The sequence below is a fragment of the Saccopteryx leptura genome, unplaced genomic scaffold (assembly GCF_036850995.1).
Source record: "Saccopteryx leptura isolate mSacLep1 unplaced genomic scaffold, mSacLep1_pri_phased_curated manual_scaffold_91, whole genome shotgun sequence".
NCBI lineage: Eukaryota > Metazoa > Chordata > Mammalia > Chiroptera > Emballonuridae > Saccopteryx > Saccopteryx leptura.
Window position 1 is genome coordinate 31,086 of NW_027095773.1, and position 15,818 is coordinate 46,903.

The following is a 15,818-nucleotide window of genomic DNA, read 5'->3' on the forward strand; positions in this document are numbered from 1 at the left end:
TTTCTCTCTCTTCTCATCCCACAGCCATGGCTCACTTGGTTCAGGCCTAGGACGCTGAGGACAGCTCCATGGAGTCTCCACCTCAGGAGCTAAAAACAGCTCAGGTGCGAGCATCAGCCAGGGTTGCTAGGTGGATCCTGGTCAGGGCACATGCAGGAGTCTGTCTATCTCCCCCTCCCCCTCCATCACTTAAATTGAAATACAAACAAACAAACAAAAACCTTACCTTTTTTTACTATGTTGGTACTTGGAAGTGACTTATGTGAAATTTCACATCCCTGGGATATACTGATGTTATCTAGAGCAATGGTAGTATTTGATGATAAAACAGTAGCCTCTAAAATTAACTATAAATACAGAAAGACAAATTATTTTTAAAAATATGCCATGAAAATAAATCTTACAATCATATCTCTTTGTATAGAAAGATGTTCATTTGCATCTGTCACATCGTCCAATCTAATTATAGAAAATTGTTTTGACCAGAACATTCAGATTACAAATTTCTAAAGTCATAACTGCTTTGACAGCACCTTACATAACCTTAATACTTTAGGTAACCTTGTTTCAATTAGAAATTGTAACATCCATCAACACTGAAGGGTTGTCTTCCCATTGGTATCATTAAGAGGCATATGCATTTAAAATGAGCTCTTTGGGGTAATCAACTGCGGAGCTCACAACTCAATTTAACTGAGATATAAATTCAGTAATGGGTCTTTTGGAAACAATGATTCATTTCCATATCCAAATATTTAAATAAATACATGTATTATGTATACATATACAGAAATTAGTGAGGTGAAGCATACAATCTATAACTGTAGAAAGTGGTTAGTAATATTTATATGCGAAAGCACGCTGAGGCATCTATTTAAGTTTAATTTATTCTAACACTGAATAGTGTCTGATATAATTTCCTTTGTTCCTGCTAATCACTCACATTATTATGTTGTTATTTCATCACCTTAATAAAAAAAATTATGTCCAGAGTCTTAATTAAGGATGCATAGAAAGAACACCAGTTAAGGACACTGCCAACAGGTGTATCTCCATCTTATCCCGGGAGGATCTCTGATCCCAAAGATCTTACAATTTACTTCATATAATACATCAACAATGAAACTACACCAGAAGTGCTATATAAGAGACACGTATAATATACTAGGATAAGCAAAGAAAAGCACTCATTCCTCTGCCAAAAATGTGAAACAGACTTTGAATAAAGACTTGGTGAGGGAATAATACTAAACCTTAGTTATAACTGCTGTCTAAGTTTTTGTTACATTGAGAAATTAATAGCATTACAAGCAAAAGCAAGGACATGTGAAAATGTATGCTATGATATATTTGGAAAATTTGGGGTGTTATAGAATGATGTGGTTTGAGACATTACCGCAAAATATGGCATCTTGTCATATTGAATATTTCAAGCTGAAGGAACTGGAGATAGGTTATGTATACAATAAACTTTTTGATCTCATCTTGAAGCAGACCATAATATTCTCATATGAGAGGTGCCCTCTCTTTGGACCAGGTGGTGGCACAGTGGATAGAGCATAGGCCTGGGATACTGAGGATTCAGGTTTGAAATTCCGAGGTCACCGCTTGAGCATGGTCTCATCTGGCTTGAGTGTGGGCTCACCAGCTTGAGCACATGTTTACCAGCTTGAGAATGGGATCATGTGCATGACCCCATGGTCACTGGCTTGAGCCTAAAGGTCTCTGGCTTGAGAAGGAGTTACTGGCTCTGCTTGGAGCCCCCCGGTCAAGGCACATATGAGAAAGCAATCAATGAACTAAGGTGCCACAATTATGGGTTGATGCTTCTCATCTTGCTTCTTCCTTTCTGTCTTTCTGCCCCAGTCTCTCTCTCTCTTTCTCTCTCTAAAAAAAAAAAAGAAAGAAAAAAGGTGCCCTCTCTATACCTGGAAGAAAGGAGTATCCTTATCTCTGAAGAGGAAAGACACAGAGGGGAATCTGAATAAACAGTCCTTGTTAAACATTCCCTAGATTACTACACTTCCCTTGTAACTCCTTGCCCTACTATAATCATTGAACCTCACAAAAATACTAAGAATTAAATCTTTCTTTTGGGTCATGTCCTTATGAATGTTCACATGTCACATAAAACTAACATTAAACAATTTTCTATGTCTTTTCTCCTGTTGATTGGTTTTGTGGGTTTGATTTTCAGACCCAGTCATGTCTGAAGAGGAACAGTTAAGAAAATCTTTTCCCCCTCGTACATAGGAGGATTGGATTTTAAGGGAACAAAAAAACTTAATTGACTAATACATAGATGCAAAGGATTGATTGCATGAATTGGTTCAGCCTAATTGGAGAGCAATTGGATGGCATCAATTAAAAAGAAAAATAGCATAGACTACAAAAAAATAAGCCTACTTTTCAGCCTTTACTCTAGAGAGACACTGATAGGCACAAACATGGAGGCCTATGCAGGAATGTTTATTTCAATGATGATTTTGATAACAAATGAATGGGAGCAATTCAAACATGGTCAATAAATAAATGGTGATATAGACCATGGATTATTATGCCAGCTTAAAATAATATCTACCTCTATCTGCTAATATGGGAAGACCTTCAATATGTGTTACTGAGTAAAAGATTAAATTACAGAAAAAAAGTTACTGAGACAGGATAGTAAGAAGTTAGGAAAATTCCTTGGTAAGTAAAATGGAGAAACTGAGACAGCTGGCTGACTCAAACTGTCCCCATCCAGCACCCTGACTCACCTGTCTCCTTTCCTGCACAACCACTCCCTTAAATTTTAAGCTCTCAGGACAATGATGTTCTGATCATCATCAAATACTGGAAGTCCTCAGATTATGACACAGCTCTGTTCCTATGACATGACGTACCCAAAATTTTGGTGTAAGTTGAAACACAGCCTAGCCTAACACAAATGGAAATCTTGCGCTTTTGACATTCCAAAATGGCATAGGTAAGCATGCTGAGGGATGCCAACTCCATTACTCATATGCCAAATTACTGCATATTCTTCCTCTGCACACAACCAAATTAGTTTGCTCACACGGTCTATAAGTACAATGCTAATGGAGTAAGCCAAAATACTCACGTCTCAATTTTTTTAAGTTTCATGGGAGTGAGCATTGTAAACTTGAAACATCATATGTTGAGACTGTCATGACCTGAGGACCCCTATAATCTTAGGGACAAAGCCTGACCACACAGGAGGAGTTGGGTTCAAACTAGAGAGAACATTTACGCTTCAGTTGTGTTTCAGGTACAGAAAAGCAGCAAAACCAGACAAGTGACCCCACAGCTGACCTCATGACCAGATGCACTGATTAACGAACCCCTGCCCTGGGTCCAAACAATCAGTAAAGATCAGGACCCTGAAAGGACACATTTGGAAAACTGATAAATACTCTATTGAGATCCTCCTCTGAGACCTCCCCTAAAATTCCTACCTTTAGAAAACAGATAAATACTCTTAAGGCAAAAGACCCAGTGCATACTCCCTCTCTCTAGAGCAGTGGTCCTCAACCTTTTTTGGGCCACAGACCAGTTTAATATCAGAAAATATTTTCATGGACCGGCCTTTAGGGTGGGATGGAAAATGTATCACGTGACCAAGACAAGCATCAAGAGTGAGTCTTAGACAGATGTAACAGAGGGAATCTGGTCATTTTTTAAAAATAAAACATTGTTCAGACTTAAATATAAATAAAATGGAAATAATGTAAGTTATTTATTCTTTCTCTGCGGACCAGTACCAAATGGCCCATGGACCGGTACCAGTCCGTGGCCCGGGGGTTGGGGACCACTGCTCTAGAGCATACCGTATGCCTTCTCCTTCTTTCCTTAGGTGCATATCTCTGCATCCTCTCTCCTGAGCTCTAAGGGCCCTCTTCTGCCTCTGTGGCTTGTTTCCTGAGTTCACACACCCCAGTTGGCTCACTTCTTCTGCCTCTGAGACTTTCTTTGGCTTACTCCCGTTGCTATGATCTTGCCTTTTCTATCTTAAGCCTTTCCTTTGTTTCACAGTCCCCAGCTTTAAAAAATATATCATACTCTCAAAATCACCTGAATTCAGGTGAAATCTTTCCAACAGGAACTCTAGAACCAAGAGTCGACATCACAGGTAACAATCCTATTAGGCTAAAAATTAAAAATACCCAGTGGATTAGGTTTCTAGCTACTTGTGGTAGATAGATAGTAACTTAAAAAAAAAAGGGTCTAGAAGTAAAAATAAACAAGTGTCTATATTTACCTCAGATAAAACTATGATGGGAGGTGATTGTGCTCAGGTGTAACTATTGCTTTATCTATCATTTTTGCTTCTTTATAATATATATATAATTTTAATAATTTTAAATATTCCAATTAGAACTGGTTGATGTAGAGTCTTGGCCAAATGAAAAATTTGGATTTCATGCAAAAGGCAGAAAATAATAACAGGCTTTAAAAAAGGATTTTAAAGAATAAAATACAGGCATTGCAATTGTGAAATATATTATGCTTAAAACCATTATCATAATTTATCTTGGAAAGTTTTAATTTTGAAATACTTTCCCTTTTATTCATTACCATAATACATCTTAGATTAAAGTCAATTAAAATATAGATGCTATATTCTTCAGACTCATTAGATACTGTAAGCACTTGTTGATTACCATATTTAATTTAAAGTATGCACAACTTAAAGAAAAGCTGGAGAGAAGACAGACTGGGCAGTTCTCTGTTCCCCCAGTGAGGTACACAATCCTATTCTTTGAATGGAGTGGATGAGCCCTGGGATAAGTTGAAGTGGAACCATGGGGTAGGTCTTTAAAACATGGTTATATTGTTTTGTCTGATGGGAACCACTAGACTTTTTTAGATACTTGTATTAAAATGAAAGTGTAAAACAACTTCCAAACCAAATAAAAATGACATTAAGTCACCTACACCTCGGCTTGTTAACTTCCATATAATTAAATTCAAGACTATGAAATGAAAAAATATACTCTACAGTTAATTAAAATCTTCTCATATGATGATTTCAAAATCATCTTGGCTATTCCTGTTTTCTGTTGCTTATTTTAACCAAGCTGATACTTTGATTTCTGATGCAAGGCAGCTAGCTCCCTTTGGGAATGACAGTGCCAATTAATAATCAGTAAGTGACAAAGAGGTGACTCAGAAGAGATCTTTCAACCATGGATGAAGGAATATTGAAAACCTAATTTCATAAGATTCTCAAGATAATTTAAAAACTTAAACTTTTCCTTTTAAAACTGTTTTTCAGTATCTTGTCAAAATTTGTTATATTCAATTAATTCTATTGCTCCCTGAATGAGCAAACTCACTTCTTGTTTTTGCTTTCAGGAATCACAACTTGTAAATACGCTTCATAATCAAGTGGATACTTTTCATACCTGCAAAACTAAGGGAAGCTTTTCTAGAGAAATACTCAATTAGCAAAATTAGATTTTTGGGTTCTTTGATATCCTGTTTAAAAAAAATAATGACAAAGATAATAAATATAAATCTAAGGGGCAATGAAGAAAGTAGGAATATATTAAGAAGAAAAACTAAAATACAGTAATTTTTGACTGGTGGTGGAATCAATAACAGCAAAAGCTTACTTTTATTTACAGCTTACTACATACCATCCATGCTCACTTCTTTTAACCCTGTGAGATGTTTCTATTTTTGCCTTTATTTTAAAGCAAAGGAAATAGAAACTTAGAGAGTTGAAATAATTATCTGGAGGGCAGACAGCTAGTAAGAAAGATATGTGACCTGAGCAATTTGATGATTATGCTATACTGCATCACTATAATGAAATAAGTAGAAAATTGATCATTAACAGATGCTTTAGAATAGAATTACCTGGCAAAACAGTTTATGAAGACCTACATTAAGAAGGCTAAGGACATACAACTTTACAGAGAGTAGACAAGCTTTGTCTTTTGTATTATAAATCTTACCTTTCACTGAATCTTCAAATAATGCCAAGAAACTGTTATTGATTTATATTATTGACTCTGATAAAAAGTGAACATATTATCAACCATTGTAGAAAATTTCACAAAAGGGTCATTTCAAAATGAAATATAAAATATGACACAATTTTATTTCAATAAGAAACTCAAAGAAAATAGATCAACTGGAAATCAATGGACAATACTCAGAAAAAGAGCCACCTTTAGATATTAAAACTAAGAATAGCAGTTGGGGGGTATTGTAAAGTAAATGAATATATTTGTGTCAAAAGCTGAACATATCAAGTAAGTAAACCAGGTTAAAACAGATTGGAAAGAATCCTATTAACTATTTGGCTTATATTCTTCAAATAAAAACTACAGGAAATGGAGAGAATATTAAAATGTTATTAATTTGCTGTTCTTACAGAATAAGAAGCAAACCCAATCCAGTCCCTCCAGGAAGAATGAAAGCCCTACCTGTTAGAGGTGCTCATTTCTTAAGGAAATCAAGCAATTTGTACTCTGTTCTGATATCTACATGAGACATCAAAGGACCAGAGGGAATCATAATTACATGGCTATAAGGGAATACAGAGGTCATAGGATCTGATGTCTTTCTCCTTTCCAATATTTGGATTGGATTACGTTCTATAAATATGTTCATAGTTTAGTCACATTAAATTGATGAGCAGGTGATGACTAAGGTCACCCTTAAATGATTCAATCCACCAAATATAAAGTGCTAAGTAAGCCTGTTTCCAAGAAAATAAATTTAAAATATTTAAATCTTTAAAAGCTAGATAAACTACAATATTTGCCTGACCAGGCGGTGGTACAGTGGATAGAGCATTGGACTGGGATGCAGAGGACCCAGGTTCGAGACCCCAAGGTCACCAGCTTGAGCGCGGGCTCATCTGGTTTGAGCAAAGCTCACCAGCTTGGACCCAAGGTCACTGGCTTGAGCAAGGGGTTACTCAGTCTGCTGAAGGCCCATGGTCAAGGCACATATGAGAAAGCAATCAATGAACAACTAAGGTGTTGCAATAAAAATCTAATGATTGATTCCTCTCATCTCTCTCCATTTCTGTCTGTCTGTCCCTATCTATCCCTCTCTCTGACTCTGTCTCTGTAAAAAAAAAAAAAAAAAAAGCTAGATTAACTATTTGTAGATACAATATCTTTTCCATGTTTTGTTGAAAGAATGAAGTAGAACCTAGCTAGAATACTCATGCGTACTTTTATATATATAATCTTTCAATTGACTTGAAAGAGAGGAAGGTAGGGGGTTGAGAGAGAAGCATCAACTAGTTGTTGTTTCATTTAGTTGTGTATTCATTGATCATTTCTTGTAAGTGCCCTGACTGGCAGTTAAACCCACAACCTCAGTGCACTGGTTAGATGCTCCATCCACTGAATCACCCAGCCAAGGCCTATTTTTATATTTTTTGAAGATACACTTAAAGAAAACAGGTTAAAACCGACATATTATTAGAATTTTCTCTTGTGGAGGATAAGAAATGGAATAAAATGAGGTACAAAGAGAACAAAGCTGTGTCTTTATAAATAAACAGTAACATTATAAGCAAACAAAATGTTAACAGTTAATTCTGAGTTGTGAGTACACGGGTATTTGCCTCACTCTGTGTTTTCAATATGTTTGAAATATTTAAAGATATATATGATATTATGTATTAAATAATACTGTATGTATATGTGTGTATGACTGTGCATATTTATATATTTTATATTTGTATCTGTGTATGCTTATGTATATAAAATCTGTACTGATTCCCACCAAGATATAAGCACAGGCCCACATTCCTTACATAAAGTCTTTGAGGCCAGCTGGGTTTTGAAATGTGAATGGTTCAGAGTTGTGGATGTAAATCTAGCACAGATAGCGTATTACACAATTTCCTTGGGAAGCTTGGCAGCAGTGCTGTAAATCAAACCCATCATTAAGCAACGCCTAAAGATGTCACATGACTCAGGTCAGGTTAAGTTTTGCCTCTAGTTCATTTTTCACATACTTAGAGCTTTCCAAAATTTTATTTTCTAAATTGCTGGTTAGAGATTGTAGACCTGTAATGGGCTTATTAATGCTGAAATTTGATGGAAATTTTCTGGCTTTCTTTTTACTTTAAAACAAAGGCTACTTGTAAGGGACAAAGAAGGTAACTACATAATGATAAAAGAGGCTATAACCATTGTAAATATTTATGCGCCTAATATAGCAGTACCTAGATACATAAAGCAGATTTTGATAAACATAAACAAAGAGATCGATAGTAATACTATAATAGTAAGTGATTTTAATACCCCACTACCGTCAATGAATAGATGCTCCAGACAGAAAGTTAACAAAGAAACAGTGGCCTTAAATGACACACTAGATTAATTAAATTTAGTTGATATCTTCGGGACCTTTCACCCCAAAGCAGCAGAATATACATTCTTTTCAAGTGCTCATGGTACATTCTCTAGGATAGACCACATGTTAGGACACAGTACAAGTCTCAAGAAATTTAAGAAGATTAAAATCATATCAAGCATCTCCTTTGATCACAATGACATGAAACTGGAACTCAATTACAATAGAAAAACAGAAAAGCATTTAAACAATTGGAGACTAAATAGCATGTTATTAAATAACAAATGGGTTAACAATTAGCTCAAATAAAAAATAAAAAGACTTCCTTGAAACAAAGGAAAATGAACATATAACAATTCAAATTCTATGGGACACAGCAAAAGCAGTTCTGAGAGGGAAGTTCATAGCATTACAGGCATGTAATGCTTTTCTTTCATAAGACACAAGAAAATAATAAGTATCAGAGCAAAAGTAAATGACATAAAGGCTAAAAAATAATACAAAAGATAAATAAAACCAAGAGCTGGTCTTTAAAAAGGTAAAGAAGATTGAAGAACTTCTAACCAGACTCATCCAGAGAAGAAAAGAGAAAACTCAAATAAACAAAATTAGAAATGGAAATGGAGAAGTAACAACTGACACCACAGAAATGCAATGGATTATAAGAAAATACTATGAAGATTGATAGGTCAAAAAATTGGACAAACTAGGCAAAATGGATAAATTCCTAGAAACATACAATCTTCAAAAACTCAATCTAGAACAATCAGAAAACCTAAACAGATCAATTACAACAAATAAAATTGAAACAGTTATCAAAAAAACTCCCAGCCAACAAAAGTACTGGCCTGGATGGCTTCACAGGTGAATTTTACCAAATATTCAAAGGAGAACTAACACCTATCCTTCTCAACTTATTTCAAAAGATTCAAGAGAAGGAATGACTTCTGAACTCCTTTTATGAGGCAAGCATTATCCTCATTCAAAATCAGGAAAAAGACACTACAAAGAAAGAAAACTATAGGCCAATATCCTTGATAAACATAGATGCTAAAATTCTCAACAAAATACATGTTAGGAAACCAAACCCAGTAATTCATCAAAAAGATCATACATCATAATCAAGTAAAATTTATTCCAGGAAGGCAATGCTGGTACAATATTCACAAATCAGTAAGTGTGATTCATCATATAGACAAAATGAAAAATAAAAATCACATGATTATATCAATAAATGCAGAAAAAGCATTTGATAAAATCCAGTACCCATTTATAATCAAAACTCTCAGCAAAGTGGGAATACAGGGAATATACCTCAACATAATAAAGGCCATCTATGACAAACCGAAAGCTAATATCATACCCAATGGGAAAAATTAAAAGTTATTTCCTTTAGGTCAGGAACAAGGCAGGGGTTTTCACCACTCTTATTCAACATAGTTCTGGAACTCCTAGCCATAGCAATCAGACAAGAAGAAGAAATACAAGGCATTCAAATTGGAAAAGAAGAAGTAAAACTCTTGATATTTGCTGATGACATGATACTGTACATAGAAAACCTTAAAGTCTCAGTCAAAAAAATACTAGACCTGATAAATTAATTTGGCAAGGTGGCAGGATATAAAATAAATATTCAGAAATTAGAGGCATTAATATATACCAACAAAAAACTGTCTGAAAGAGAAATTAAGGAAACAATCCCCTTTCCTGTTGCAACAACAACAAAAAATAAAGTACATAGGAGTAAATTTAACCAAGGAGGTAAAAGACTTATACTTGGAAAATTATAAGACAATGAAAAAAAAAATCCAGGAAGATGCAAAAAGTAGAAGCATATACCATGTTAATGGATCAGAAGAGTAAACTTCATTAAAATGTCTATATTCCCAAAGCAATCTATAAATTCAATGCAATTCCTATTGAAAAATACCAACGGTATACTTCAAAGATATAGAACAAATATTCCAAAAATTTATATGGAACCAAAAAAGAACATGAATAGCCTCAGCAATCTTGAAAATGAAGAATAAAGTGGGAGGTGTCACACTTTCTGATATCATGTTATACTACAAGGCCATTATAATCAAAACAGCTTGGTACTGACATAAGAAGAAGCATACAGATCAGTGGAACAAAACAGGAAACCCAGAAATAAATTCACGCATTTATGGTCAATTGATATTTGACAAAGAAGGTAAGAGTATACAATGGAGAAAAGACAGTGTCTTTAATAAATGGTGTTGGAAAAATAGGACAGGTACATGCAAAAAAAATGAAACTAGACCACCAACTTACACTATTCACAAAAATAAACTCAAAATAGATAAAAGACTTAAATGTAAGTCATGAAACCATAAGCATCTTGAAAGAAAACATGGAGAGTAAACTATAATACAATATCGATTATAACAATATTTTTGCCAATTATCTCCATGGGCAAGTGAAATAAAGAACAAAATAAATATTAGGACTATTTTAAACTAAAAAGCTTTTACACAGTAAAAGACACCATTAACAAAATAAAAATAGCCTGACCTGTGGTGGTGCAGTGGATCAAGCATCGACCTGGAACACTGAGGTTGCCGGTTCAAAACCCTGGGCTTGCCTGGTCAAGGCACATATGGGAGTTGATGCTTCCTGCTCCTCCCCCCTTCTCTCTCTCTCTGTCTCTGTCTCTGTCTCTCTCTCTCTCTTCTCTATAATGAATAAATAAAATCTTTAAAAAAATTTAAAAAAGGAAAATTAAATATATATATAAATAAAAAATAAATAAAAAATAAATAAAAATACAATCTACACAATGGGAGAACATATTCAGCAATACGTCTGATAAGGGGTTAATAACTAAACTTTATAAAGAACTTCTAAAACTCAACACAAGAAAGGTAAACAATTCAATTAAAAAATGGGCAAAAACTGAATAGACACTTATACAAAGAGGACATACAGATGGCCAATAGCCATATAAAAAAATGTCCAATGTCACTAATTATCAAATAAATGGAAACTAAAACCACAATGAGATACCACCTCACACCTTCAGAATAGTATTCATTAATAAATTAACACACAATAAGTGCTGGTGAGGGTGTGGAGAAAAGGGAACCTTCCTGCACTGCTGGTGGGAATGCAGACTTTGTGCAGCCACTGTGGAAAACTGTATGGGGTTTCCTCAAAATCATAAAAATGGAACTGCCTTTTGATCCAGCTATCCCACTTTCAGGAATATATCCTAAGAATACCAAGTCAGTGATTCAAAAGAAAATATCCACTCCCATGTTTATTGTAGCATTGTTTGAAAAAGTCAAATATCAGTCAGTGAATGAGTTGATTAATAAGCAGTGGTACATATACACAATGGAATATTACATGGCCATGAAAAACAAGAAAATCTTTCCTTTTGCAACAGCATGGAGGGCATGGAGATTATTATGGTAAGTGAAATAAGACAGGCAGACAAAGACAAATATCATATGATCTCACTTATATGTGGAATCTAATAAACAAAGTGAACTGAGGAACAGAACAGAGGCAGAGCCAGGGACTCAGGGAGCAGAGGGACAGCTGTCAGAGGAAAGGAGGATAAGGGGATGAGATAGATCCAAGAAGGTGAAGGAATTAGTGATGTTATATGTACATAACACAGAGATACAGAAACAGGACAACAAATCCCAGAGGGAAGGGGGGAAGGGAGTTAGAGGGAGAGGTGCACAGGGGGTTTAATGGGGGACACCAGAGTGGGGGGTGATGGTGTTATATTGAGTGGGACACTTGAATCCATGTTAACACAATAAATTAAAATTAATAAAAATGTTTAAAAAAAAGAAATGTTAAAGAGACAAAAACTATACAATGCTGAGAGTCCTCAATAATAGTGATAGGTTAATGAGAGCCTCCAGACCTGGAAAAGAATGGCATTTGTCTCAACTCATACTATTTCTCTTATAACTAGTGCTAACAAAGGACATTCCTCTTTTTGTTTTGTTCATTATTAAGACTTTTAGAGAAGTTTAGGTTCACTGCAAAATTGAGAGAAAAGGGTTGAGTTTTCTATATGCTCCCTTCCCCCTCACATGCACAGCCTCCCCCATTATCAACATCCTCATCACAGCAGGGCATTTGTTACAACTAATAACTTACATTTGCATATCATAATCACCCAACATTCATAGCTTACATTATGGTTAATTCTGAGTGTCGTCTGTTCTATGGGTTTGAACCAATGTATATAGGACATGTATAATGTTTTCACTGCCCTCTTTTCATCCCTCCTCTCCTCCTGCCTTCCACAACCCCTGACAACCACTGTTCTTTTTATTGTCTTCATAGTTTTGCCTTTTCCTGATTGGCATATATATAGTTGGAATCACAGTATGTAGCCATTTCACATTGGCTTCTTTCACTTAGTAACAGGCTTTTTAGGGGTCCTCCATGTCTTGATAGCTCAGTTGTTTTTAACATTAAATAATACTTCATTAGCTGAATGTAACACAGTTTATTTATCCATTCATGTATTCAAGAACATCTTGCTTGCTTCCATCTTTTGACAATTATGAAAAAAGCTGCCTATAAAAATTCATGTGAATATTTTTTATAGAAGAGGATTCTCTATTTTCTTACTTATGTCAATTAATAGGAGACTGTGAACAATTTTAATGGTAAGTTTCATTCTAACTAAAAGTAAATAATAATAAAAAGTTTAGATAGACTATAAATAAATGAGAAAAGATTTCAAATTTTTCTGACTTTGTTCACATGTAATGGAGATTTACACCAAAATGAATATATGACTGGCCTTTAGCAAATGATTTCCAATTAAATTTAATAGATTCATGGTGTTTTCATCCATTAAATATGGGAGTGGAATCAAATATATAATCCCAGAAATCAAGGGAGTTTGGCGACTTTCACAGAGTGAAGAAGACTCAAGCATTGAGGCTAGAGTTCTGATCAATAGGAAACTCTTTAAAATAAGGAATACTAACATCTGTTGTATGTCTACTATTCCCAGACAATGTCCAGGTAATGACGACAACAACAATAATATCTAACTTTGTCTGTTTACTCTGTGCCAGATTTCTTCCATGTGCTTACATGAACCAATCATTTAGTCCTCCCAGTAATGACATCAGATGATATTAATAGCTGTCCATGCTTATTCCCTCGTATCCCTGCTTCCCTGGGCAGAGAATTCCCTGAAGTAGCACTGCTGTTACTGATCCTTCACTCTTTCCCCAGGAAGATTTAACTGATTGGTGATGTTGGAAAAAGAGGCTCTGTTCTCAACTCATCCTCTTCATCTCTCATTCAGTTCCCCTTTTGTGAGCCAACCTGTCTTCAGGGCAGGAATCTGCTATAAAACCTGCATAATGGTAAAGGTTTCCCCCAAAGTGTGAAATCTGTTTTTCTCTAGCAGAGTCAATTATTTTCTGGGTGACTCTGTTTATTCTAAGGTGAGTGTTATTTTAAATATATGGCTGCAACCCAACAGGTGCTGGTGCAGTGGATTGAGTGTCGGCTGGGGAAACTGAGGACCCTGGTTCAAAACCCTTAGGTTGCCAAGCATGGGCTCATCAGCTTGAGAGCAGGCATGGCAGTTAAAGCATAAAGTTTCCATCCTGAGTGCAGGATCATCCATATGACTTCATGTTTGCTAGCTTGAGTCCAAAGGTCACTGGCTAGTAGCCCAAGGTCACTGGCTTGAGCCCAAGGTGGCTAGCTGGGATTGAGCCTCCCAGTCAAGGCATGTATGAAGAGCAATCAGTGAACAACTAAAGTTAAACAACTACAAGTTGATGATTCTCATCTCTCTTTCCTTCCTCTCTCTCTATCCTTTCCTGTCTCTGAGAAAAAGAAATAAAAATGGCAGCAGATTCTAAAGCCACCTTTTCTAAAATATTTTGCTCTTTATCTTTCTGACTTCTCTCAATTGGTTCAAAAATGAGGACTAGATGAGGTATGTTATTTATCAGGGATCCCTAACATCCTAACAGTGATGCTGTCAACCCCATCCCATTTACAGAGGAAGAAACAGAAAAGCACAGGGATTGAGCAACATCCCTGTGATTCTACACCTGGATTTGAACCACGAACTCCAGAGCATGGTTCACAGCCACCATTGTAGTAACTTTCTTTTTAATACACAGAGTTCCCTAAAGTTTGCTTTGACCATGACTATGGTTTCTCACACTGGGAAAATTGAGGCTCAAAGATGTTATATCCATCTTTGTTACTTAGCAAACAATGAGCTAAGCAGAGATCAAAACTCAGAACAGCCAATCCAAAGGCAGTATATTTTCTACTACAATCTTCCCAGTTTCTAAATATAGTTTCTAAAATGACTCCTTTCCAACATCATCCAGAAGAGAGCCATGTCCAGTATGGTGGAAGTTGGGGCACTCCTTTGATAAACTACAGTTGCTTTCCTTTTATTCTTACTAACCAAGACAATGACATCAAAGGTTGATAAAAATCCTCAATATTAATGGGAAGCAGAAAACAAAGTAACAAGATTAAACTGTGAGTGCAGCTCAAATAAGGTTTTCACTATCTCAAATAACCCACCAGCTACACTCCAAAAAATAATTTTCTGTTAACTTACTCTTCTCTCTGGCATCCCAGGCGAGTCTTCCTTCCACGTTTGCTACCCTTCTACAGATAATTCTTGAGCACTCAATCAAGATAAACTCTTTACTTATCCAACTATGAATGTTCTTGCTTTATTGATGTAAAAAAAAATGGGATTTATTGTATTTCTCATGTATAAGACTCACCCTTTTTCGAAGAATTTGGGGTCTGAAATCTGGGTGCATCTTCTATAGTAGTTGTAGATTTTTTACTTGCATTTCCCACTTTTTCGTGCAGATGAGGAGTTGTATGAATTTTATGATGAATAAAACTTGAGTTCAATAACTTTATGTAATACATTTTTTTTTCAAATTTTGGGCCCCAAAATTAAGGTGTATCTTATATATGGGAAGTGTCTTATACATGGGGAAATACAGTATGTGTTAATTGTTGTCTTAGAAGATTAGCATTAAAAAGGCATCTTCTGCTGAACTTTATTCATTTCCTAAGTGCTAACCTGAAAAGGCAAAGTAGATTCTCCAGCCTTTGCATAGAGGTCGATTTTTGCTTGTCTCCACTGAGATTCAGAGAGTCCGATTAGATCACCTTGCCATTGCAAATTTCCATCCAGTGATGTCCTTGTAAACACTGAGAGACGGGAACATTGAGACAACTGATACCAAAACCGCACCTGTTGGAAAAATATTTTTGAATATTTAATTGTCCAAGTAGCTTTCCACAATAAAAATAACCCAAACTACTTTGGTGTTAAATATAATCTTCTCAATTATCTTTTCCTCAAAGTGTTTAAGCTCAGAAAATATAAGTGCTACCTTTGCCAGACTTTGTATTTTCCCCTTAAGTAAAGGCGCAAGGTGGATGCACCTACTGGTATTTTTAAAACCTATCATGGAAGTGAC

The 15,818-nt window shown here is 35.5% G+C and overlaps 1 long non-coding RNA gene across 1 annotated transcript in view; it reads right to left on the reverse strand.

Annotated features, from left to right (window-relative positions):
- Positions 1–225: 225 nt before the first annotated feature.
- The window catches only part of LOC136387126 (uncharacterized), a 32,006-nt gene continuing 16,413 nt past the window's right edge, over positions 226–15,818 (reverse strand). The window contains exons 2-3 of the long non-coding RNA XR_010748083.1: positions 15,416–15,589; positions 226–347 (exon numbers count right to left, since the gene is read on the reverse strand). This is a non-coding gene — a long non-coding RNA (uncharacterized lncRNA). The remainder of the gene's footprint in view (positions 348–15,415; positions 15,590–15,818) is intronic.